The sequence below is a fragment of the Cydia fagiglandana genome, chromosome 12 (assembly GCF_963556715.1).
Source record: "Cydia fagiglandana chromosome 12, ilCydFagi1.1, whole genome shotgun sequence".
NCBI lineage: Eukaryota > Metazoa > Arthropoda > Insecta > Lepidoptera > Tortricidae > Cydia > Cydia fagiglandana.
Genome location: NC_085943.1, coordinates 14829486 through 14856282, shown reverse-complemented (window position 1 = coordinate 14856282; position 26797 = coordinate 14829486). Strand labels below are relative to the sequence as shown.

General features: G+C 37.0%; 2 long non-coding RNA genes across 2 annotated transcripts; one reads left to right on the top strand and one right to left on the bottom strand.

The window, feature by feature from the left end:
* Positions 1–3301: 3301 nt before the first annotated feature.
* LOC134669258 (uncharacterized) lies at positions 3302–4635 on the top strand. The gene is made up of 2 exons (XR_010098885.1): positions 3302–3883; positions 4480–4635. It is a non-coding gene; the product is annotated as an uncharacterized LOC134669258 (long non-coding RNA).
* LOC134669259 (uncharacterized) lies at positions 4337–6092 on the bottom strand. The gene is made up of 2 exons (XR_010098886.1): positions 5044–6092; positions 4337–4593 (listed from the first exon to the last, which is right to left on the bottom strand). It is a non-coding gene; the product is annotated as an uncharacterized LOC134669259 (long non-coding RNA).
* Positions 6093–26797: the final 20705 nt, after the last annotated feature.

The following is a 26797-nucleotide window of genomic DNA, read 5'->3' as shown; positions in this document are numbered from 1 at the left end:
TTTCCTACGGTTACACACAATTACCGAGCTGGATTCCAAATTTCATCCTTCTAGGTCATCTGGAAGTAGGTTAGGTTTAGGTACTATATGTCAGTCATAATAAAAAAGAAATTTGTATGGGGACCCCCCTATTTATTAACTTTTTTTTGTTTTTAGATTTTTTTCTACGCTTACACACAATAACCAAGCTGGATTCCAAATTTCATCCTTCTAGGTCATCTGGAAGTAGGTTAGGTTTAGGAACTTATATGTCAGCCACAATAAAAAATGGATTTTTTGTATGGGGACCCCCCCTATTTTATAACATTTTTTTATTTTTAGATTTTTTCCTACGCTTTCACACAATAACTGAGCTGGATTCCAAATTTCATCCTTCTAGGTCATCTGGAAGTAGGTTAGGTTTAGGTACTTATATGTCAGTCACAATAAAAAATGGTTTTTTTTGTATGGGGACCCCCCCTATTTTATAACTTTTTTTTATTTTTAGATTTTTTCCTACGCTTTCACACAATAACTGAGCTGGATTCCAAATTTCATCCTTCTAAGTCATCTGGAAGTAGGTTAGGTTTAGGTACTATAAGTCTGTCAGTCAGTCTTAAAATTTACGACTTTTTGACCTTCATATCTTTATAACCGTTTGAGCTAGCTTCATGAAATTTGGGCTTCTAGATGTCCTTATGGATATAATTAAACACACGTAGTTTTATGTGTTTACGTTAAATATGTTTTGAGTTATAGAAGGGTCAAAAGTGGCACCAAGTGGTTCGTGTAATATTACACTTGGCGCTGGCTAGCCAGTTCCTTTGCTTGAACTTGGCTTGACACGCTGCCGCGTGTCTAGATTTGGATTTTGCATAGAACTTGGCACTCATTTAGATCTCCATTCTTTTTGCGGCGAACCCCACAGCCAAGCATAATTTTTGTATTGAACTTGGCTCTCCTTTTTTACATTTATGTTTTTGATGGGATAGTACTTTAATACGTATATTTTTAAACACAAACGTAATTTGGTTAAGACTCCGATTTTGCCTCGCCCGGTCACACTTCACTCCCGAGAGTCCCGAGCATACGAATAAAGGATGACTCACGTTAGAACGGGCCGTGTCCGGGCCGGAGCTTCCGGCGCATCGTTTTCTATGGAAAGCATCAAGTGAACGCCTATGTCTGTCATGTCATAGAAAAGTTAAGCGCCGGAAGCTCCGGGCCGAACGCGGGCCAGTCTAACGCGAGACTGTTTGTTTTGCACGCTATTCAACATAGTTCGGCTACTTTTGAACTCAAAATAGTCTTAACACGATCTCGGACGCGAAGATAACGTCGAAAGATTTTACTCATTTTCTTTTACTTCGTTTTCTATACGAGTTTTAGTAACTTAGGCTTTCGACATAAAGTTTAAAAGTGAAAATGCTTTGATTTTTTTTCCAAGTAACTCATGCATGTACTCTATAGGTTAACAAATAAACAATTATATTCGTGTCGTTTTTAGAGAAAAGACACTTAGGCGGCATATGTTTATGTCTCGAACAATATTGTCTTATTGAAACATTGTTACAATGCCGGCGTGAAAGCATTTCCTTTTCGTTTGAGCGACAGCTTTCATGTCTGGTTCCTACAGTAACTTAAAAGCCAGTATATTCTGATTTCAAGTTACTGTTCCAGACAGAAATAATTTACTCGTGACCTACATTATTGGTCATGAGGGTAAAAAACTTAAGTAAATTATACTTGTAGCAAATTTAATCAGCTTTCGGTTTGTCTAAGTGTCATGTTGCTAAGACGCAAAGTTTCCAAGATATATAAGTGAAAAACCGAAGAATGGGACCTTCTTAACCCCCTCTCCCCCCGGCATAGGGGCTACGGCCGGGGACTTTTGATATGTTCACTTCCTGACTAGTCCAAACAAAGTTACGGAGTCAAAAATAGCATTTACATCTACAACTTTTTTTGAGCATTGGTTGCCTGACTAATACTACCCTAATATGTTTATTAACTGTACTTAAATGTGACTTGATAATCCCCGTTTTAACTGACATTTTATTACAGGAAAACGCGGCGAACAATTTAAAGAGTTTTCGTATGTCACTTAAGATAGGTAAATGATGCGTGAGGGGGCAAAGTTATGCTGCGAAATAATTCATGAAAACATTACCCCGTCCGGGACTATTCTACAAATAAGGGAATATTACTACGGCAAAGTTATGGAAAAACCATTTCACTCAGAGTTTTGTTATCGAAAATATTTTACTTAAACCAACCTAACTATTTACTGTGTCTTAGATATCTTTAGATATTTAATTACAAGTATTCAGTAAATACTTAGTGAGGATTAAGCGTTAGTAGCCTAGCGGTAAGAGCGTGCGACTTTCAATCCGGAGGACACGGGTTCAAACCCCGGCTCGTACCAATGAGCTTAACGGAACTTATACACGAAATATCATTTGATATTTATTTACCAGTTGCTTTTCGGTGAAGGAAAACATCGTGAGGAAACCGGAAGGTCAGATGGCAGTCGCTTTCGTAAAAAACTAGTGCCTACGTCAAATCATGTTTAGTTGTCAAGCGGACCCCATCAGGCTTCCATAAGCCGTAGCAAAATGCCGGGAAAACGCAAGGAAGAAGAAGAAGACTAAATAAACATTAACATAAATGTATTTGTTGAGCATCTGGATTATTTCTTAATCGACAAAAATAAGTTATTTATACAAAAGGTTAATGATACATATATCATACAAAAATATCTTAAATATATCTAAATATTAAAATATTTTAATCCAAAAGACCTCGCGAGTTGAACCAAAATTAAATGAATTATAACAAACTAACTGTATGTCAAAAGACATATGTCCCGTTCCCGTATAGGTACTATGGCGGTCAGCAAAATATAATCAGCGCGTGTCGATAGCTTAGTATAGATTAGAGCACGCGCAGGGGCCAAATTCGACATGTACAACTGTCAGATTTCGTATCCACGTCAAATCAACAGTTGATTTTATTGCATACTGAGTGTTGATTCCATCAATGGTGGATAATATCATTTGGTACAACCAAAACTCAACTCTAAACTAAGGGTGGTTCGGGTTGGTTTGCTTGTCACCCTAACTGTGGATCGTTAATGTCAAATTTTGACATTGTACGTATTCGAGAACTTATGATTTTTCCCACATCAACGGGAGATCAACACGATACGTCAAACGTCGCTTGTCGAATAGGGGTCCTGATTCAGTTGAGATATTGTATGTGTCGCCGCAGATTAGAGATGGGATGTAAAGATAACAGGATGTATAAAACGCTTACAGCCGTATTCATAAACAGTTAGAGCATTGATCATCAGTTGCTGATAACCGGATGTCACAAAACGTGATTCATAAACACTTTTTAGCGCTAAACAGTTGATCATCTCTTTATTAAATCCTCGGAAAGTTATGGAGCCGTGGACCCTTCTTTATCTGTTTATTATCCCTAAAATACAAGATGGCGGTCACAAAACAGCTGATTTTGACAAGACAGCATTTCACAAATTAGTGCAAACGTCGATGAGACTTGTATCGTAATTTAGTGATTTGGGTGTTCTTTTTGTTTAAAAAACGTCAAAATTTAATAAATGAGTGGTTTAATATGTGTAAATAAGGAGATAAACCATTACATACCTAGATATAGTGCGCAAATAGCGGGAAACCTAGATATTGTGCCTTTGCTAGGAGTTGTTTGCACGATTGTATGTCGCATTCATCAAGATGCAAGCAATTTATGCGATACGAACTGTTATACCATAAGACTAGACTTCTACGACTGGGGCACCGGCGTCGGATAAAGCACCTCACCAACCTATATACCTATCATAAAAGAATGAAAACTACTCCCGGAACTCCTACAGCGCAAAGAAGTGAGTATACCTACTTTTGTTTCATACTCATTACCTGCCATAAAACGTTGATTTATTATAAGATCACGGTATTCTCAAGCTCTAACTAAAAAGTATTAATTGCGCACATATTACATAGCAACCTGTAAGGGCACAGCAATACTGAAGATACTTAATTGAATAATATGGGCAGGTATATAGGTACCTTTGTTGTGGGACATATCATATTCCAATTTGTAGGTGTATTATCATTATCACTATAAAAAACATAAACTGTGGTTGGCCTACTTTGGTTGGATTTCTAGGCACTGTTAATGCTGCCGCTGCACTGAATGCTGTGTGGTGCTATTTGCTATGAAAGAAGGGTGTACTCGGTTAATTGGTATTAATGCTAGCATACTTGAGTTCTGTGTTGAAGTCCACACTGAGCAGAGTTAATTTTTTACATTGTGATAGATAAATAAAACAAGTTCATGAGTTTTTAACTGAGATTTTTATTATAACATATCAACATATTTCATGTGTTAATTTAGGGAAATCAAACAACCCACTTAAATAAAACAATTTTATTACATTTGACAATCATTAAACTAGTTAATATTTTTTCTTTATTTCAGTACAACCAACTTCATTTGATGGCGGTGTGCAGGCCGGTTAGATGCCAGAAGAGTGTGGCCTCCGGATTGTGTAGCCAGCTCCGGACAAATAGCTGATGATGGAATACTCACAACCTGAAAAGAACACAGTTTCAATTAATATACTCATTGAATCAACCTATATCATCTTTTATTTTAAGCTTAAGTATAACATCCTAATGGATATGGCAATATGGAATAATTTCCATATTGTTGTGGTAACTATATGGAATAATGGATCTCCATCCAGGCAGAGATTCTGTTGTTGTTTGTCAATACCATAGCTATCTCACAGCAAAACTAAAGAATTACATACATGTCTGTTTTGTTCATACATACTTCTACCTAGCGTACCTACAGACACTGTTTCTTACCGGTAATTGTAGTTTGATAAAATGAAATTATACAATAATAACAAAGTTATGAATTGAAACGCTAATATACTTTTAAACAAATAATTAACCTACAATGGTGTGTTATGATTGATAAGTACCTTATGTAAAAATCATATTGATATCTTTGTTGATTTAAAATTATATAACCTACCAACAGCGACACTCCTGTGAATAATGAACATTTCTGCCTCATTATGAATTGTGCAGTTTGCCTTTTAATGCGGCTATTGGCTGAGATGTTTCACTGCAAACATTGTCATTGTCAAGTTGCATATATAAGCGCTTATCTTTAACTCTGCGCCCTAGGCGAACAAAAAAGGTTTTTAAGATAAATCACCACTTCACTGATAAATTGGTTCCATCGTGTGGTTGGTTAAGTATGTTATTCACTAATTCTAATTATAAACAGCTCCTAACTAGCTTAGTTAGCTCTGCTCTTCTAAAAAACACCGATAGTACGTCAAATTAAAAATGAAGAGGCCATAATTTTTTGGGTGTCGAGGTATGTTCATAAAAATACTACAACATTTTACGTTAAGAAATGAATAACCAAATCTTGCTCACCTGATTTATCTTCACCGATCATTTGATATGAATAGTGTCAATATCGTTTGTGTTTCGCCACCAGAACAAAATGTGTTGGAATCCGTGGTATTACGGTGGCGATGGCGCGCAGGCAGAATTCTTGACTTGAGATGTGCAACTGCCCTCTTTCCCTCATTCCACAATATATTTAAACTATAAGCAATAACACATAGTTTTATCAATATTGCTTGCAAATCTTGCAATGAACTTTACTCGTAACATATCTGATTATCAGACTATGATATAGGTGGTTGCTTACCGAGTTTCGTAAAACTTCCGGCCGTGCAATATTATTTATTTGTTTTTGTGATGCAGAGGCTATTTTAATATATAATAACCCAGAAAACTGGTCAAAATTGTGCATCGTATTGTTCAGGATTTTATGATTTACCGCTAGTGCTGCTGTCAAACTTTTTTTTTTAATTAATGTTCAGCCATATTTTTGTCTATGATGTGCCAAGATGCCAACATAACGGGTCTAATCTGCTTATTAGTTAAGAAACCCCTAATAAACGTTTATAAATCATGGTTCTTATCAACGGCTTATTAAGCCTAAACAGTGGATTAGCTAATAAGCTGATCATTCCTCATTTAAGGATTTTTTATGAATACGGCTGTTAGGCATGATTGAATAAATTAGTCTTAGTCTACCAGTCATCGGAGTCTTTTACTCACCCAACCCAGTTCCTCTAAAGGTACGACATTAACGGATCTCAGGAATTTGCTAGTATAGTACGTAGGTCACTCGATAAGTTTTATTAGATGCTCGAAATTCGAAAATGGAACGCACCTGAATTATATGTTTTTAAAAAGCAAATTTATTTAAAAATAGAACACAAGTTGCAGATTCGCTCCAATTTAAAAAATGAATATGTTACAGTCATTTTTCCAAAACGGTTCCCGCGTTTTTTCTTTGAAACGATGGAGCTTAACCGCGAACATTTGCGTGCTATGATATTTTATGATTTTAAATTTGGTTTATCTAAACAATTGGGTAGGTAAAGTTTTTTGAAGATAGGCAAATTATATTTTTTCCCGATAGTATTCATTATAGCGATCACGGAAATGCAGCTCTTTTATTTTTATATCATTTTATTGATTAAATATAATTTTTTAAATGATCGATATGACGTTTGTGAGGTGAAATGGCAGACTCGAGTAATTAATTCCTTGGCGCGTAGTAAATGGGACGAGATAGAAAAAAAATCGATGTCAACTGTCAGTGTCATTCTTGGAAAATAACTTGCAAATAATTGGAAAATAATGGTCGGACGAAACATTTGTGTTTTCTTGTAATTGGATGTCGGTGTGATTTCTAGAATAAGTATTTTTAACGTCCCTAGCACGATCAACACGGATATTTTGATAATGATAACGATTGCTTTCGACTACTTGGCACTGCTTCTTGGAGAACATTTTCATTAACACCTCCACGACTCTTGGACTGCTACACGAGTCATTTTGGATCTCAGTATCAACACAATAGATGGAGACGATCCCGGAAACGTTCGAATGGAAATAGAATAATAATATTACAGAGATGAACTCAAAGTGCGTCGTACCGTCTTGTAGGAAGTACAGACGTTACTTTCCAAATTCAGCGTATTTGAGCACACCAAAGTCTTTAACAGCGATTCGGTGCCAAGCTTTGAAGATATATTGGCCAAAATGGTAACTTATACGTTTGTGAGGACTATATAAAGGTGATTGTTGTATTATACATACATAATGATTAAGATTGTAATAGTGTTAATAACTAGGTCGTTATTGGCTATTATATATGGGCTCGGCAAGGTGTTCACAATATCTGAACACGCACGCCCTGATAATAGAGGCGTGTTCAGATATTTATGAGCACCCTAGCTGCACCAATATATCTGATGGCGACTGTACTTTAGAAAACTTATAATATAAATCCAAAATAATATAATATAAATCCAGTAAATTTCGTTTCGTTTTATTTTAAAATCCACAAATTATTATCCTTAAGCATTAACATTACAACAGTATATAGAATCACGCTGTGTGGCGTGCCCTTGAAGAGAGTTGAGAGGTTCAAATATGGTCAATATGGATAAGTATGTCTGTAGGGTAAATGTGCTTCACGTTGGGGCCTGTTTACATATTGATTAGTGTTGATTGCGGGTTTAATACATTTGCCACTATACACAAGTAGCAAGTGTATCAACTCGCAAAAATACTACATTTTTGCTTCCATTGAGGTATACATAGTAAGCACTATTCTCAAATTATGTGAGGAAATAAAACAAATTCAATTTAGTAAAGCGTATTTAATAGGGGTAAAGTGACGCGAATACAATTAAAAAAACAACGCATATTCTTAGTTTATATTAAATGTAGATAGATGGCTTTTTAGTTTTCACTTGGTCACAGAAATACGCTAAAAACCACTTTCAGAGTAGGTGTTTCTTGCGTTTTGGCTGTCCTTCTTGTGTCCTTCCACAGCATGAGCATGTCGTAAGTCCTATTGTATTTGTCCCAGGACTTAGCAGGAAGCTAGTTATTCATTATTAAGTTTGCTTCTGCTTTAAAATGAGGCGGTGCATGCCGTCTATTCCAGGTCGTTTTCGTCACTTGAACTCATTTTGTTTATTACGAGTATTAAAATAACAAGCGGTAACTTATTGAGTATTGCACAACGAATAAACTTTGCCGCCTTTTATTTGCATATTTTTTAAAATTATATTACCATAGATACAAAGCATACGGTACGCGCATGCGTCAATCCGCGCGCACCGCGCAGCGCCCTTTCGCGGTGCTAAAGCGGTATCCAGACGGGACTGATCAAATCGGTCGATTTGATCAGAAATGAAATTGGCGTCAATCTCCAATTTTAGATTTATGGTGATATTAGACCCATTTAAATTGAAAAAATGCCCCATAACGAAAATACTAGCCTCACAAATTGGTGTTCTTGTGTCCGCACCTCATTTTATTGGTCATTATCGGCGGTTGAATTCGGCCAGCCAAATTGGCGTTTGCGTCCGTACGTCCCGATTCGATCGGGCAATTTAATCAGATTGGCGAAAAATTGACTAATTTGGATACGCCTTAAGCAACATCGAGTTCACGATAATTTGACATATAATAATAATAGGTTTTTAGCATAAGTTGCATTTCATAAAACTTAACCCAAATCATTTGTACATTTTCAAGTCAAAGATAAAGACATGTTGGTTTTAAAATTTTAATAAGTATAGACCATAACATTGTCATGATCTTGTAACATTGTTAAAATAAGAGAGTCTCCCATTTTCATTTTATTGCATTTTTTATAAAATGTCTTTAGATTCTCGGGATATCTTGGTCCTAATTCGATTGCTCTTTTTTATGGAAATAATTATATCCTTCAGATTCACAGGATGCTCGAGGCTTAGCCGAATAACACTGCAAGGAAGTATGTCATGGCTCAATGGTTCTAATTAGCCATCAGTATAATACCGCCAATGAATGTTTACATCCACCTGAAAATAAGAACAACATTCATAAAATGAGGATAACCACACAAAACTAACAGATGGTTGAAATTGTTAGAAAAAATTAGACCGATTTCTTGTTTACGAACTTAACAGCTCATGGCAATTTAATAATAAAAATCAAAACACAAGTGAAGAAAGTTTTCTGTACCTATGTATTTCACGGATACGTACTCCTGTACGGCCATTGCTCCTCTAATTCAACGGCATTGTGCTTATCACTGTTATGATAATAATTTCAAATTTGTAGAATCTGCTCGCAATCTCGTATGAACTCGCTTATTTTTCTTGCAAAACTCTGTCCAAGGGTCAGCGTAGGGGCCGTCGTGTAGGGGTGGGGAAGAAAACGTTGTCCAATAATTTATGCAGTGCCAAGTTATCGAAAGTAAATTCAATCTTTGTCCAAATACGCGCAGATGTCGTGGGGAATCAGAAGTCCGTGGGTCGTGCTGAGGTCGCCGAAAATCTCAATGATAACATTAATAGCAATTCGCAAGGTAACATGAGGCTTGTCCGTTATTTTTCGGGAATGAGAGCTAAGTGACACTGACAGTTGACATCGATTTTTTTTCTATCTCGTCCCATTTACTACGCGCCAAGGAATTAATTACTCGAGTCTGCCATTTCACCTCACAAACGTCATATCGATCATTTAAAAAATTATATTTAATCAATAAAATGATATAAAAATAAAAGAGCTGCATTTCCGTGATCGCTATAATGAATACTATCGGGAAAAAATATAATTTGCCTATCTTCAAAAAACTTTACCTACCCAATTGTGTTTGCAACGATTGCATTCAGCGTTAGGAGATTCTGCTCCTTCACGGGCAACAGTTTTTAGATGGTTCAACGAATTTAAAAGGGGTAAAACCAGCCTCGAAGATGACCACCGAAGTGGTCGCCCGCAAACAGCAGTAACTGCAGAAAACGTGTGGACTACTGAAATGTTGGTGCGATAAGATCCACGAATAACATACAAGGACATAGAGAAGATCCTAGCGGTCAATTCGGGGGCGTTAATATAATCCTACATCAATATCTTGGAGTGAGGAAGCTCTGTAGTCGTTAGATCCCGCGCTTGCTCTAACAAACTGATGAAGTTGCGATTTCTGCCCTATCGGATCAAGACTGGCAAAAATGTTTTCAAAGTTGGTTTAGATGAATGGAACTTTGAATATAGAATGATAGAGAGTATTTTGAAAAAATGTAATATAAATAGTGCTAATATCTTGAATAGATTTTCTGTATCTCAAAACTTATCGAGTGACCTACGTATTCCTCTCAGAAAAAAATCCGAGACTAATCTCAGAAACGTAAACGAGGTCGTTGTATAAAAAGACTAAAATAACTAGGTACAGATTCCGCTAAGGATCGATAAAGGCGATTGATTGGGCCGCACTTAGCTCTGTGTTCATTAAACTTGTAAGAACGGTGCACATAAGTTAGAGTTGCCAGCACATTCCTTTGCGTTGATAGAGCGCTGTCGGATACGATTTAGAAGTGGATAGATTTAGGCTTAAATGTACCTACAGTGGCGTTTAAAAGTGCACGGATAGATGTCGACCGTAATGCCTTAATATTACGGTTGAAACATCTCAATGCACTTTTGAACGCCATTGTATAATGGAGACCTATGGAACATAAATGCAGCATTTCTGTTAAGTCATTTACTTAATTAATAGTTGGTCAAACAACTTTGTCAGTAGAAGGAGGCGCGAAATTCAAGTTTTCTATGGGACGATTACCCTTCGCGACTAAATTTTTAATTTATTTTCAACTGACTGCTCAACTGGTAACTATCTGAAATCCGCACCTTTAAATGTAGTGGGTGTGCCTACTAAAGGGTGTAAAGGTAAAATATTACATAAGTTTAAACCATAGACTAGGAATCCTCTAGACCGAGTTTAGAGCAATTATTTCATGCAACCGATGATGCCAAAAACGCGGGGGTGCGCGGGACGAGGTAAGCCAAGTCCCGTGCCGTGATTGGTCCGTTCAAAGACACGGACGTCACACAAAGACACTTTCGACGCGAACATGGAGTAAAATTACCGTATACGTGGCAGAGGGGGTAGCGCGACTATGCTCAGTCTGGTGAATGTCTTGTCTGTGGTTTAAACCAATATCCATAAAAACAACGCACGTCAGTACCGCGTCTAGCAAAGTTTCGCTACCAGTATTCGATTTCCGCCAATACGATTTCCGTTCGTCGGATTTTACATACCGTTCATACCGTCAACGTACATTTTATAAACGTGAAACTATTTAATTTCCATAAAAATTTCTAGGTACGGAGTGTTCCGAGATTTTCTAAGCCTGTCGCTTAATAAACTTCTCGGAAGCAAAGCTTATGTACAATCATAAATTCATAATATACTTGAGCCATATTCTACATTCCTACTTTTATTTTTATGCTTGCCTATCGTTTTTAAATTTGAGACATAATAGAGAAAATACCATATCTGGAGAGTTTTATTCACTGGCGCTATATATATATAGATCAAACAAAAAAACATTGCAAAAAAAAGAGTGTACCCAAAAGTAGCCATTAATATTTAGGTAGGTAAATAAGTAATACAACACTTTTCAAAGAAAGGAAAGACGAGTAATAGTACATTACTACAGAGGCCGGGACGAAAGGGGTTGCCGGCCGAAGACATATAGACGGATAGGTCTGAGCGCGGGCAACCCCATTTCCCGCCGAGGTATGTATAGTGCTTTTCTCAAACATGCAATGAAATAAATAAAATAAAAAATCCACGAAACCCAAGTTTTATTTATAGAAAAAACTAAAAGTATACTACACCCAAAATATAACCAACACGTACCTATATCATTATCACGCGTATGTTTTACACGAGTCGTGTATTTTTACTACCCGTATATTTTCATGTATCTTTGATTTTTTCGCCTTGTATCCGTCTCACTGTCGTTTTCGTCACATAAGTTTACATAGTCTTTCATGTTGATATCATGTTTCACATACATCGTTGCTTTATGCATGGAGTAAATAAGTATAATTCCCACAGTGTTGACGAATTTGTAGTTACATTCATTTAAAATATGCCACAAAACTGTTTCTAATAAACTGTAAGCCATTTTTCTTAGTTTTCCAAATAATAAAATTGCCATAAGCAACCATATACATACTTCGTCTTTGACTTGGCGGCAGAGGCAGCAAGTTATTTAAAATCAATCTGCTTACGCTGCCAATTCCAACACCTACGATTACAATTAATATTAATTTCATTATTTCGTCGGAACTCATATTTAAGTCAAAAAATCAACAACGCACCATAAATCCAATAAATCAGAATGAATATTTTTCAACTTTACCTCCATAACAATTTAAAAAATATAACTACGCGTGTTTGAGTTTTACCGCTAACGTTTAGATGAAATATTTTAAATGTTTTTATTTGTGTAGTTAAATTTATAATTTAAAATTATAAAATTTTATAATGTATTATTTATTAAGTTCATGTTGATTTTATACGAATAAAACTGCAAATTATAGCAAACATTGTTTTTTGTTTTTTTTTTATAGGCGTAGTGGCAGAGTGTCATTACGAAATTTACGAACCATAAAGCAAATACTGCCTCTAGTTTTTTTTAATGGATGAATGCCACGATGCTGTGTCACAAATATCTGTGAAATGAAAATTAAAAAAGAGGACTTTGCCGGCCTAGGCCTGCAAGATGTGTATGAAATTCCATTAACGACCTTTTGTCCTAGCCGCACCTGAAACGTCATACTTCGCAGCCTATTATAAGGAACATAACATCAATATTTCATTGCATGTTTGAGAAAATTTAAGTTTTTCACCCCTATATTCTATTTTTGTGCTGTAAAAATATGCCGGTTGTTAATTTATTTCAGACACGTACTTTTTCGCTTAAAATTGTATTACCTATTTTAGTTAGGGAGAAATGAAGAATAATATTATTTTCGTATCGAATAACTCAGATACAAGAGTACCTTCTGGAATATTCTAACTAGTCAAATATATTTTCTTAAATCTTTTATTAGGTACTGTGACTGGCCATATGCCTATTACATAGTATTAAGCTTAATTATCAATATAAAACTTACATTTTAACGGTGAAGGAAAGCTTCCGGGAGTTTTCTTGCCGGCCGTGTGTTTACGTTCACGATTTTGATTGAATTTCTAAAAAATGGTAACTCGAAGCACTTGATTTCATAGTCTAATCTTTATCACATGTATCCACAATTAGATTAATTGTTAATTGACTTAGTAAAAACAAAATAACGACAAGGATTTGTTTAGGAAAACATTTGACAGTAAGAGAGGTTGTTTACGTTGACTTTGACAGGTATGGGCGAGGAGCCATTTAGGTATTGTTTTAAACCGTAAAACTCAAAAAGCGTGAGGTAGATAAAAGGTTACAATAATTAAATAATTAATTTCTTGTATATGTTTAAAAAACATTATTATAAAGGTAAACATGAAATACTTCAGTATGAACGCAATATTTGGAATCATAAAGGGAAAAATGTTAACTCAAACGTACTTTGGTTGTGCATGCGCGTACGTAAATACGATTTAAAACTACCCTCATCAGCATTTTATTATTAGAATATGGACCTTAACATGTAGGATATAAGGTTTAAGTAGTTACGTAAGAGATTCATAGATGGCCCAGATCAAGGCCTGTTCACTTCCTAAGAAAGTTATGTCCCCAAATAATTGCGCATGTCTGCGCCTGAAGCTTCTATGTGTGCGTTGGCCTCTGAGAAAAAGTTGCGAGTAATAAAAATAAAAACATTTTTCTACAGCAACATTGCTCCCAATTCTGATTTAAATTATCACGAATTTTATATATTATTAATCATAAAATGAGTCTTAAAACGCTTTAAACTTAATTATACTCGATTAAGTTTTAAAATTGAATATTTGCTTCCAACTGTCTTTATCAAAGTCCATAAAATATATGGAGGGTAGGTACGTCTACCCACCATAATACAAAAATATATTTGTCAATGACTTTGTCCAACTGCTGTGGTTAAAGTTCATAACGAAAATTTTATTTATTAAATCTACTACCACTAGACTACCACTACCGCGGTACTACCACTTAAGACTGTAAGTCTGTACCTACAGTCCTACATGGATTACAGCAATGCACATAGAAAATGTGCTAAATGCGGAGCAACGGCTGTTGAAGCAGCCAGAGTGAAATTTACAGCTTTAGTGGGTTCAGAAGGAACCGAGTCATAACGCATCTGGAAAGCGTATTAATTAACCGTGAAGAAATGTAGGAATACAAGTTGGAAATATGTGTAAAATGCCGTGTGTAAAGCGTAGTGTATCTGCGTGTAAAGTGTAATAATAGGTAAGGTAGGCATGCCTAATGTTATTTGTATTATACTGAAAACTTTGTGAATGCGCTTTATTAATGTCTATATTTTTATTAAGTTGCCAGTTGCCAATTTTCAGTGTATATTTCTATATGTAAAACATTTTTTAATAATTAATACAATGTTATAAACATAAACATGCCTTTTATTTAAATCAATTGAAATACATACCACAAACAAGGGTTTATTTGCACCTTTCATATATTTCGTGATATGAAGATAACAAATATGTTTATCAACAGAATTACTATATACCTACCAATACCCGCCAGGCTAAACCGGTTGTCAACTTTAGTGTTTGGTACACAACCAAGGCGCTACTAGTATAAACGTATAAACGTTTGGGGACATTTTTTTGTATGGAGTTATCGTTCTTCTCCTAGTGAGTATTATATTCTTTGGCCCAGATTAAGATCATCATGGTTAATCAAGAGTAAATCTTAAAGTATAAGGCATAGGGACTACATGCGAAGCATGTCAAGAATCGGCATTAAACGGCTTTATTAAATTATCCAACCAAAAATAAGCTTTAAGTAAAGTATGTAAGACTTATGTTTCGGTAAAGTAAGTGGGTATAATATGGGACGATGGTTTGTCTTCACTGACGACAAATGGAATGTCTGAGGACAATGGGTTGCACTCGCCAAGGTCAATTTTGTCTTCACTGACGACAAATGGAATGTCTGAGGACAATGGGTTGCACTCGCCAAGGTCAATTTTGTCTTCACTGACGACAGATGGAATGTCCGAGAACAATGGGTTGTCTTCAGTGACGACATGGGTAATAGTATAAAAGGATGATGGGGAAGGACGCGAGTTAGTCTTTTACTAGCGTCCGGACCGACAACTGACTTTGGTTTTTGTATAATACGCGGAGATTATTGGTGAGGGGTGGGGATACTCTGTCCAATTTTTTCTGAGTCGCTGGGCTTTATCGAGATTAAGACGCAAGTCCCAAATCTCATAGAGTAGCACTTGGAATTGTGTCTTTGTTTTGGCATGGCGGAAATATGTTTCCGTTTTGTTGAAATTTAGGCATCTTTGGTTAGAGTGTGCCCATTTTATTAATAGTTTTCTATAGGAGATTTTCAATAGAAATGTAGTTGTTTGGAAAGTGTTTACTTGTCCTAAATCTGAAAACTCCTAATTTTTATTTTCTCATTTGATTCAAAACCAAATCAGTGCCTAGACATACAGTTTAGTCTAGCCTTTCATCTGCTAACCTAACGATGACAAACAGCGGATGGGAGGAGGTTTTTCTTGTTCCAAGATGAGGGTTGTCTTGGGGTCTGCTTTTTATCAACATAGCAGACTTAAAACGTCTCCCTCCCTAGCTTTTCGATGTCCAGCTGTTAGATAAATAGCAAGGACGTCACGTGCGCGTCATCCGGGGTAACCTGGGCTTGCTTGAAATCTACAGTATTCGAAGGCTTTGTATTTTAAATATATTTATTTATACCAATCATATACACAATAGGGACCTGTCCTATCCATGTTGCTTCCCTGCCTTTGTGCAAAACGCCTTGGAGGGGGGCAATAACTCGAGTTGATAGGTTGCAATCTCGGAGTCACTCGCCGAATGCTTAGCTTGTATCTAATAGGGACACACTTGTGTATATTCCAAAGTACCAGGGTCGATGGTAAGTACGAACTGTGCTTTGGTTATACTAAAGTAGGGACAGAGGATAGGGTTAATAGGGTAGAATTGCACACTATTACTAGGGAATTAGGGTTCTTTAGAGATTTAGGGTCTAAGATTGAAACGGTTGATATTTTTCCTCGTTTAAAACCTTCGAATATGGTTTCTTCATTATAAAATTTATGTGGAGTTAACTATTTCTGCTAGTGAACTTATAATTTATCTGGGTAAAAGGGTATTCTCCATTTTATTCTAATTTTATCTATTAAAATTCTGGTCGTCTGGAGTAGAGATGAAGTACTGAGTAACATAATCAGGTTTCCAAGGTATTTATAAAACAAATTCTAAAATATCAAATTGAGTTGCTAGGAAATGCAGTCTATCCTGAGATGGAATATCAAAGGATAGCTGTTTTAGGGGACCTTTGGCAGGCAAGAGTAAACCAAAGGATACTTTGAGTGAAATAATACTCATTTTGATATTCATAGTTCGTTTTCAGTTTCATAATAAATTTAGTACTTCGTTTATACTACTAAGAGACCAGAAATACAGCTTATATTTTAGTTTGGGGAATGGAAATGGGATTAATATCCCTTAGCTTTTGAATGTAAAAAAGATTAATTTTGATGACTGATGAATATTTGGCACTTCTCTTCATAGTCATCTAGATACGCATAAGTTCCGAAGTGTTGGTAAAAGCCCGTCTGGCTAACAAGTTAGGGTAGGTGTTCCGACTAACCTTGTTGACTGGACTAAGAGCCTCCAATCCTGCATCGAGCGTATGAGTAGCATCTTCGCAAGAAGCTGGTAGTTAATTATAATCTTGAAAAGTTAGGGTGTAAACGGGCTTATCCCAGGAATGCTACTTATATGTTATCCCGGAGGCTTAATAGGTGTGGCAGGTTTTTACCAACAAAATTTTTAAACTCATTTTATCAAGAATATACCTATAACTTTCTTAATATTTTATATACTGCATTACCATACCATTCTAATATTTTTAGCAATACCATTTATACTTTACCTTAGAACACGTTGAATATGCTGCGACAATAACTTAATAAAATATTCCTGAAAATTTTTCTTTAATAACATAATAAAAAATATTCTCAGTAATAAAATCTCTATTTTATGAACTAGGTAATAATAAAATAAAACAGAGACCAAAATAAGCATTACTCATTAAAGGATCTAGGTTTCCGCGGTTCACTTCGAGGGGTCCTAACTCCTAACTGTTAATAACTAGACGATTACGAGGCCAAATTTTAGGAGTATTTATTAAGGGGATATTTATTTATATATATATAAGGGGGAGGGTACAGTACCACTTTAAATAATTATCTAAATTACAAATATGAAATTATGTTATTATTTACAGATCTATGTGGCCTTTTTTTAAATTGCTGTACATAGTAAAATGTGAAAATAACATCTGTCCCCGGATGGCACGAGCTAGTAGATAAATAGGTACATTACACAAAAATCTCATCACTGTGACACTGGAGCAGTAATTAGGTCAAGCAGACTCTAGCCAGCGACGCCCTCTTAATGAACAGCTCTAACGAAACAAGTTTTTTTTAGCACCATTGTGCGACACGTAAGAGTAGGTATTATTCCGCGAATGTGTGGGAATTCGTTACCTAACTATGAAGGAGAAGTTTTGAAACATGTCACAAATTAGTATAGGTACTAACATACAGTAATTGAAGTTAGAGTTACATAATTGGCATTGGGAAACGAAGTCGAATACAGATATAAGTTATATAAATTGAACTAGCTGTTGCCCGCGACTTCGTCCGCGTGGACTCTTATCTTGAACATTTTACATCTTGAGTACCTATAATTTTCATCGATGCAAACTTTATAATACAAACTTCTAATTTAATGCCCTTTTACCAAGTTTGAAGTTCTTAGCTTGAAAGCTTGAAAAAAAAATGTTTGATATTCATACAAACTTTCAACTCCTTTTTCACCACGTTAGGGGATGATTTTTCAAAAACACTGAAATTAGTTTTCTTGTATTTTAATTTAATACATTTTTGCAAAGTTTCAAGTTCCTCCCTTAAAATAAAATTTGTACCCCAAGACATCCTTTCATCCCCTTTTTAAACCCCTCACGAGTTGAATTTCCAAAAACGTTGCAATTACTTTTTTTTGTAATCAGCTATTACGCCTTTCTAAGAAGTTTCAAAGCATTTGTAATGGATTTAAAGTTTCGACCCCTTTTAAATCATGCTAGGGGATGAATTTTACAAAACGCTGAAATTACTTTTCCTGTCATCTAATAATTTCCCTAAATACAAAGATTCAAGTCCCGTACTCGAAAAATAATGTGATATCCATACAACCTTTCAACCCCTTTTCCACCACCTTAGGGGATGAATTTTCAAAAACGCTGAAATTAGTTTTCTTATATTTCAATAATATATCTTTTTACGAAGTTTCAAATTCCTAGCTTAAAACAAAACTTGAACCCCATACAAACTTTCATCCCCTTTTTACCCCCTCAGGGGACGAATTTTGAAAAATCCTTTCTTAGTGGACCCCTAGACCTTATAAGGAATCTAGTTGCCAAATTTGGACTTTCTAGTCCCAGCGGTTTGGGCTGTGCGTTGATTTAAGTCAGTCAGTCAGTCAGGTCTTTCACGTTTATATTATAAAAATAGATAGATATACATAACTAGATGGATAGATACTATAGATAGATAGATAAAGTACATAAGAATAAACGGTTTGTGTATTTGTTTAAACCCGTAAAATGGAACCCGTAATATATCAGGATATTTAAGTGGTCAGTTACAATATGCTGTTTTTTTATTTTTTGCATAATTATTGCGCAACTTGACTGTTTAAAATTGTATATTAATTAGACAATTACTACCATCTGCCACTGACATATTTAATAATCCACAATTACTAGTAGTCATTGGTCATAAATGAACTACGAGTACGTAGTTTAATCTCACTTAATTATTAGTACTGTATGTATAATGTGCTGGGATTACTTATGTGAATACCGGGTGGTAACTTGATCTATAGGGGATCTTGATCAAGGGGGAGGCCTATGTTCAGCAGTGGACGTCTTATGGCTGAGATGATGATGATGATGAACTTGATCTATAGGTATTTTTGAAATATAGGTATATTATGATATTTTTCGGGTTTGAGCTACTTACAAGAGGTTATTTTTTTAGCTTAAGAAGTACGTTGGATTAAGCATGACCTTAAGAAGAGTTTGTAACTTTAGGAGAAATGTTTATTATGAACGCACTAAATCATACGAGTTAATTATTATTGAACTAAAAAATCGATAGTCAATGCTGACCCATGACACAAAAGGAAGCCCCGTCTTATCAGTAATCAGTGTACTCAATTAATTTTAATTACTAGTGGTGGCGCTACTGCGCCAAATTCCCTTTCGACCTATTTTAAATTAAATACTCTACGGTGACTGCTAGCCACCTAGACATGACGTTGACATACTGACTTACTGACAGACTTCACTATTAAAAATTAATTGCCGCATAAAAGCATCGCGTACGGATTTCTTCGTGCTGTTATAAGATTAATATTTTTACAAGTTAATATATAAATATCGCTCCGCTCCGCCCGCTACAGTTACTAAACCGCTTTGGATATCGTGGACAAGGACGACGGACGAACTGGTAAGTCATCTGCGAGTATAAATTTTGTTTTGAACCGCATCGCAGTATCGGCTTCAGCTCCCGGAGTCTCCGCGTTCCTCAAAATTCTAAAGTCTACGATAATCTATCATTTTTGGTCCTTTTCGAGCCGCGTATTGATCCATATTTTATTTATTATATTTTCCGCCATTTCGTTTGTATTTTGTTTTATATTTGACATTTACATTTTCCGCATTTATTTTTATAATTTCCGCATTTATATTCCAACATGTCTAAATCAGAGTTGGAAAATAAAATAAAAATTTTGAAGAGTAAGGAAGAGAAAATCTTTGAACGTGTTTCGCGTATCTATGATGCCTCAAAAAATATTTCAAGTTTCGAATCGAGAAACAATGAGAAGTTTATGGCGGATAGTGAATCAATCGAAGAATTACGCGTTAATTTCGAAACAATTCTCGACGATATTAACAAATATACGATGTTTCTCATTCCTGGCTCCGAACCTGATTATGCAGCCCTAGATTCGTTCGAGGATATGTATTCGCCAATTAAACGCGCTCGCAATAATATTATTAAAATGTCATCACCGCAAATAAATACAACCGCTTCCGCGAGTCGCAGCGACGGTTCCTCGTTCAGGGGTATTAAGCTTCCACCTATCGAACTGCCGTCTTTCGATGGCCGGACGGAAAATTGGCCCATATTTTATGAAATGTTTAAGGCTAACATTCATGACAATAACCAGTTGTCTGACGCGCAACGTGTGCAATACCTCGTTAGCAAATTAACAAATAACGCTTTAAAGTTAACTGCTGGCATAGTGCCTAATGGTGAAACTTACTCCATAATTTGGAACAGTCTTGTCAAAAAGTATCAAGACAAACGCGCTTTGGGTACTTATTACTTGAACAATATACTCGATCTCAAGCCATGCACAAATAATTCCAGCAGTCTTAACAACTTCATTGAGAAGTACTCCGCGTCTATCTCTGCACTTAAGCAGTTAGATATCCCTGATTTGACCGATTTTATATTTTTAAGTTGCGCCTTGAGGAAAACGGACTCACAGGTTTTACAGAATTACGAAATGACTATCCGCGATGAAGAAATTCCAAAATATGATTCTTTCATCTCTTTCGTACAAGACCAAGTGAAAATTTTAGAAAGGTCTAATGGTGGTACAGCCAGCAAATCAATTGTCAATACACCAGCTCAACCCGCTAAAACTACGTATAAGGCATTTGTAGCCAGCAGCGATACTGCTTCAAACTCCGCGACAAATGAACAAGCTTGTGTATTGTGCAATAAAAAGGATCATTCACACCTGTACTCTTGTATGAAATTTAAAAATATGATATCCCCGCAAGCGAGATTTGAATTTATTAAAAGTAAACATGGTTGTGTTAACTGTCTTAGCACTTCGCACACGATTCTTAACTGCAAATCGCGCCACACTTGCAACGTATGTCAGAAGCGTCATCATACGCTTTTACATTTCGAAGCGAGCAAGACTGCTTCCGCAAATGTCAACTCAACACAGTTGTTTGCTAATGTCAGCAACGCTGCGTCGGCGCCTGCTGCGTCCGCTGTTCCCTCTCCGCAAGGCTCAAGTGTCTCAAATGTATGCTCGAACTGTGCATGCACACCGCAAGTAAATTCTACAATTAATATGCAGACACAGCCCGACATGTCGATGTCATCCAATATGTGTAAGATAATTCCGCCTACAAATGCTACCGTTTCGCTACCGACGTCAAATCCTCAATCTGCTATATTATTAGCAACTGGTCATATCTACGCCAAGCCTTATAATAGTGATGGTAGGTCAATAATTCGCTGTATGATTGACAATGGCTCTCAAAACAATTTAATAACGTTAGATTGCTGCAAGGCGCTTAACTTGCCTGTGATACCGCTTTATAATTCCTATATTAACGGTGTGTGTTTAACGAAAGACAAGATACACGGTTATGTCTACTTAAACATTGAATCGCGCATATATCCAAATTACAAATACTACATACACGCGTTAGTGGTATCTTGTATAACTGGTCCGCTTCCAGAGTTTGTAATCGAAACTAATAAATGCGATTTAGCACATTTGGCGAACTTACCATTCGCAGACTTGACCTGGAACATACCAGGCAATGTTGATCTTCTGTTAGGAGTTCAGATCTTCCCGTACATATACTTGGGGAACATGATAGAGTCTGGCTCGTGCGCACCCCCCGCAGTGCAAACCACATTCGGTTATGTATTTATGGGTGACTATCCTCAGAAGGGTGACTATCTTCAGAAGGATGACCATATTTATAATTCTTTCGCCGGTTTGATTCGCAATGACCTTGAGTCGAGCTTAAATAAATTTTGGGAATTGGAAGAGATCCCATACAAACGCTTCCTCAGTCCTGAGGAGACGGAGTGTGAAAGCTTGTACGTAAAATCCGTTTCCCGCCAAGATGACGGTCGTTACACAGTTGCCTTACCCTTCTGCAAAGATTCTTCTGAGCTAGGAAACTCCCGAGCTGTGGCTCATCGCCGCTTGCTTTTCCTAGAAAAGAAATTTAAGCAAATACCTTCGCTGCGTGAAGACTACAACAAAGTTACCGACGATTATATGAAAAATAATTATCTCGTCGAGGTTCCTGAATCTGACGTCACAGATGACGGCTACTACATCCCCCACCACGCTGTAATTCGACCTGACAAAGCAACGTCACGTGTTAGAATTGTCCTGGATGCTAGTGCCAAAAGTCATTCTGGTCAGTCGCTGAACGACATTTTACATACTGGTCCAAATCTTCAAGCAGATTTGTTTACTCTGCTTTTGAATTTTCGCCTGTTTCCAGTGGCAATGACGTCAGATATTCGTCAAATGTATATGCAAATATGTTTGCCGCCTCACGATTATAAATACGTGAAAATTTTGTTTCGCTTCAATGAAAATGAGCAAATTCGCACCTTTCAGTTTACGCGTGTTCCGTTTGGGCTCAAGTCAAGTCCATTTATGGCTATGCGCACTGTCAAGCAGCTTTGCTTGGATGAAGAGCATCAGTTCCCTGAAGCTGCAACTGTCGCTAGTTCCCAATTGTACATGGATGATTTAGTGCATTCGTGTATTAATGATGAAATCGCTATGCGCTTGTCGCAGGAGTTAATATCTCTCTTCAAAGCTGGCGCATTTGACTTAGTCAAGTGGTCCAGCAACTCGCCCGCGCTTTTAGAAAGTCTTCCTGACTCACACCGCGCTTGTGTCGAATTTAATGACAAACAGAGCGTCGCTAAGGTACTGGGTTTATCTTGGGAACCCTCCAATGATACTTTCTTCTTGACTACGTCCCCGCCCGCTGGAGGGAAGTGTACCAAGCGAATTATACTCTCTACCGTAGCTCGCTTGTTTGATGTGCTTGGTTTAGTAGCACCTGTCGTATTGTACGCAAAGTTGCTTATCAAAGAACTTTGGCTCAGTAAAGTTGATTGGGATGCAACTCCCCCAGAACACATAATTAAGTGTTACTCTATGTTGGTACAAGAATTTCCACTGTTATCAACATTAAAGATTCCGCGCCATGTTGGCGTTTTCGCTGACTCTAGTGATTGTCAAATAATTGGATTTAGTGATGCCAGTCTTAATGGATATGGCTGTGTCATCTACTTGCATGTTACAGATTCAGCTGGTAACTCAACTGTGAGGTTACTATGCTCTAAATCTAAGGTCTCTCCCGCTAAAATTACGACGCTTGCTCGTTTAGAGCTTTGTGCTGCTGTGCTGATGAGTAAATTGATCAAAATCGTACAGAACACATACCTTGCTCGTATCGCAATTAAAGACATTTTTGCTTTCTCTGATTCTATGATTGCTCTCAACTGGATCAAATCATCGCCTCATCGATGGTCGATATTTGTCAGCAATCGTGTTGCGCAATGTCAAGAAAATGTGTCACCAGAAAACTTCTACCATATTGCAGGAGTTGAAAACCCAAGCGACTGCTTATCTCGTGGGTTGACACCATCGCAGTTAATTTCGCATACATTGTGGTGGAATGGGCCTTCATGGCTGAAGGAGGCGCCGAACAAATGGCCTATTAAACCATTTCAATGCTCAGCAATCGATCAATTGTCAGAGCACAAAACTGTTGCATTGACCACTATAGTGCAGCAAGAGTCGCATGTCGCTGTACTGTATGATTTGGCACAACGCATTTCTTCCTGGAATAAATTGCTACAAATCGTTGTATATATACTTAGGTTTATAAAGAAATTAAACCCAACTGAAACAATTAAAAATCTTGAGACCGCTGAAACCGCTTTAATACTCGCTATACAGAGAGTTCACTTTAGTGAAGATATAGCTCAAATTAAAAAGAACCTTTTACCATCGCGCAAACTTGTAAAGTTGTCTGCATTTATTGACGACAAAAATGTTTTGCGGATTGGAGGTCGTCTCTCGAATGCTGATTTGCCGTTTGAAGTAAAGCATCCAGTTGTGCTACCCAAACGCGATCACATGGTGAACTTAATCATTGACCACTTCCATGTTGTCAATTGTCACACAAGTACAAGTCCATTAATGGCAATCATTCGCCAGCGTTTCTGGATATTAGATGGACGCACAGTTATTAGAAACAGAGTACATAAATGTAACTCATGTTTCCGGGTCAAGCCAACACATCCTGTACCGAAGATGGCTGACCTCCCATCTTGCCGCATACAAGAAGCCAAAGCCTTTGTGCACACTGGGGTTGATTATGCTGGCCCCCTTCGCATCACGCTTTGTCGCCGTCGTGGTCAACACGCACAAAAGGCGTACATATGCTTGTTTGTGTGCCTAGTTACAAAGGCAGTGCATATCGAGCTAGTCTCTGGTTTAACGTCTGACGCCTTCCTAGCAGCGTTCAAACGATTCATATCTCGACGTGGTCCCGTCTCTTGTCTTTACTCAGACAACGGAACAAACTTCGTCGGTGCCAAATCTTAACTGGATGAGATGTATAATCTTTTCCGCACGTCTGATTCCAAATGTAAACTTAACCGCGAATGTAGTAATCACCGCATTGAATGGAAAATGATTCCCCCTCGTGCGCCTCATTTCGGTGGTATATGGGAATCAAATATTAAGAGTGTAAAAACGCATTTGTACCGTGTCATTGGATCACAGATTCTGACATATGAAGAACTGTCAACCGTGCTCGTTCAAATTGAATGTATACTTAACACTCGTCCGCTCAGTGTTTTATCTTCGGATCCGCATCCCGAAGTATTAACTCCCGCTCATTTCTTGATGTCGACACCGCTCCAATACTTACCCGCGACTGACCTGTCTACCGAGTGTCGTAACCTCAACAATCGGAAAAGATTGCTGGAATCGATTGTGCATTCCTATTGGAAGAAATGGCGTTTGGAGTATTTGCACACACTGCAAGTTCGGAACAAGTGGTGTACTCCAGACCGTCCGGTTGTCCAAGGCACTGTGGTTCTGATGGGTGATGATGACATACCGCCCTTACATTGGCCGCTTGGCATTATTACTGCCACACATCCTGGACTAGATGGTGTAGTTCGGGTCGCTACTGTTAAAACCGCTGGTGGGCTATTTAAACGCCCTATTGTAAAACTTTATCCGCTGCCTTCGCAATAATCTGTTCCTTCCTCTTCCTTATATATATGTATAAATTCATTTACCGCATCATATCATTTCATTTTTGAAATTCTCCGCATTTCAAGGCCGGGAGCATGGTGGCGCTACTGCGCCAAATTCCCTTTCGACCTATTTTAAATTAAATACTCTACGGTGACTGCTGGCCACCTAGACATGACGTTGACATACTGACTTACTGACAGACTTCACTATTAAAAATTAATTGCCGCATAAAAGCATCGCGTACGGATTTCTTCGTGCTGTTATAAGATTAATATTTTTACAAGTTAATATATAAATATCGCTCCGCTCCGCCCGCTACAGTTACTAAACCGCTTTGGATATCGTGGACAAGGACGACGGACGAACTGGTAAGTCATCTGCGAGTATAAATTTTGTTTTGAACCGCATCGCAGTATCGGCTTCAGCTCCCGGAGTCTCCGCGTTCCTCAAAATTCTAAAGTCTACGATAATCTATCAACTAGTGATCAGTAACAACGTTTTAATTTCATGGCAGCGTTGTTGAGGTAACGTAAATTTCTGTTCAAATTATTCTTTATTCTTTAATTAAATACAAGTATAAGTTTACAGCTCAAGATATGCCAAATCACTTATACTCTTAATACTAGTCATAACTATCTCTAGGATCTTAATTTGCCTTTACATATGTAGAGATTAAAAAAAAGGCCTGAAACTATACAAATTACATAGGTACTCGTAGAGTTAAAAAAATTAATTAAAGTTAATAACTTTTATTAACCTTAATTGACCGTCTGCTTCAAAATTGTTAGCTATTTTACTTTACTATAACTCGACCACACCGCCATGAAATTAAAACGTGGTTACCGATCACTAATAATTACCACCATGAAATATAAAATAATTATTTATCCTTTTCGCGTGTTACGAATACCTACCAAAAGTATCAACTGAAAAAAAATCGTAGTTCATCGTTCGTATTTGACTAGATAAGTGACTGTCTGTATCGGGCGTAAGTGATTTTTTTTTCTAAACTGTTTAGGTTACCATATTTGGTGACTACCTATTAGATTTTTGCGATGGTAACGGCCGACATGTTTCAACTGTGTGTATTCATTAAGTTTGTTATTTACTCCGCACTTTGCTCGTACAACCTACTTACGTGAAACCACTTCAGGCGTTGATTACTTTCTGTACTTAATAATTTTGAAATCTTAAAGAGTACATCATAAATTGTTACGAACGTAGAACAAACTAACAGCTCCGAGGACGCTCACTCAAATTTATGAGTCGCACTGCGGAATATAAATTCTTCGCGGCTCTCAGCGACAACCACGAATAATAGCACTAGGCAGGAAAAAGCAGTTATTTTGTTGTTTCTACAAGATAATTACTAGCTAAGGTAGGTTTGTTTAAAGTGAATGCTCCGCGTATATTTAGCGTTCCCTACACCATGTAACCGGGACGGCTTTCCAAATGAAAAATGGTCGCGTTGAAAAAGCGCATCGACGCCGCCTCACTGTTAAATGTTAGGTTATTT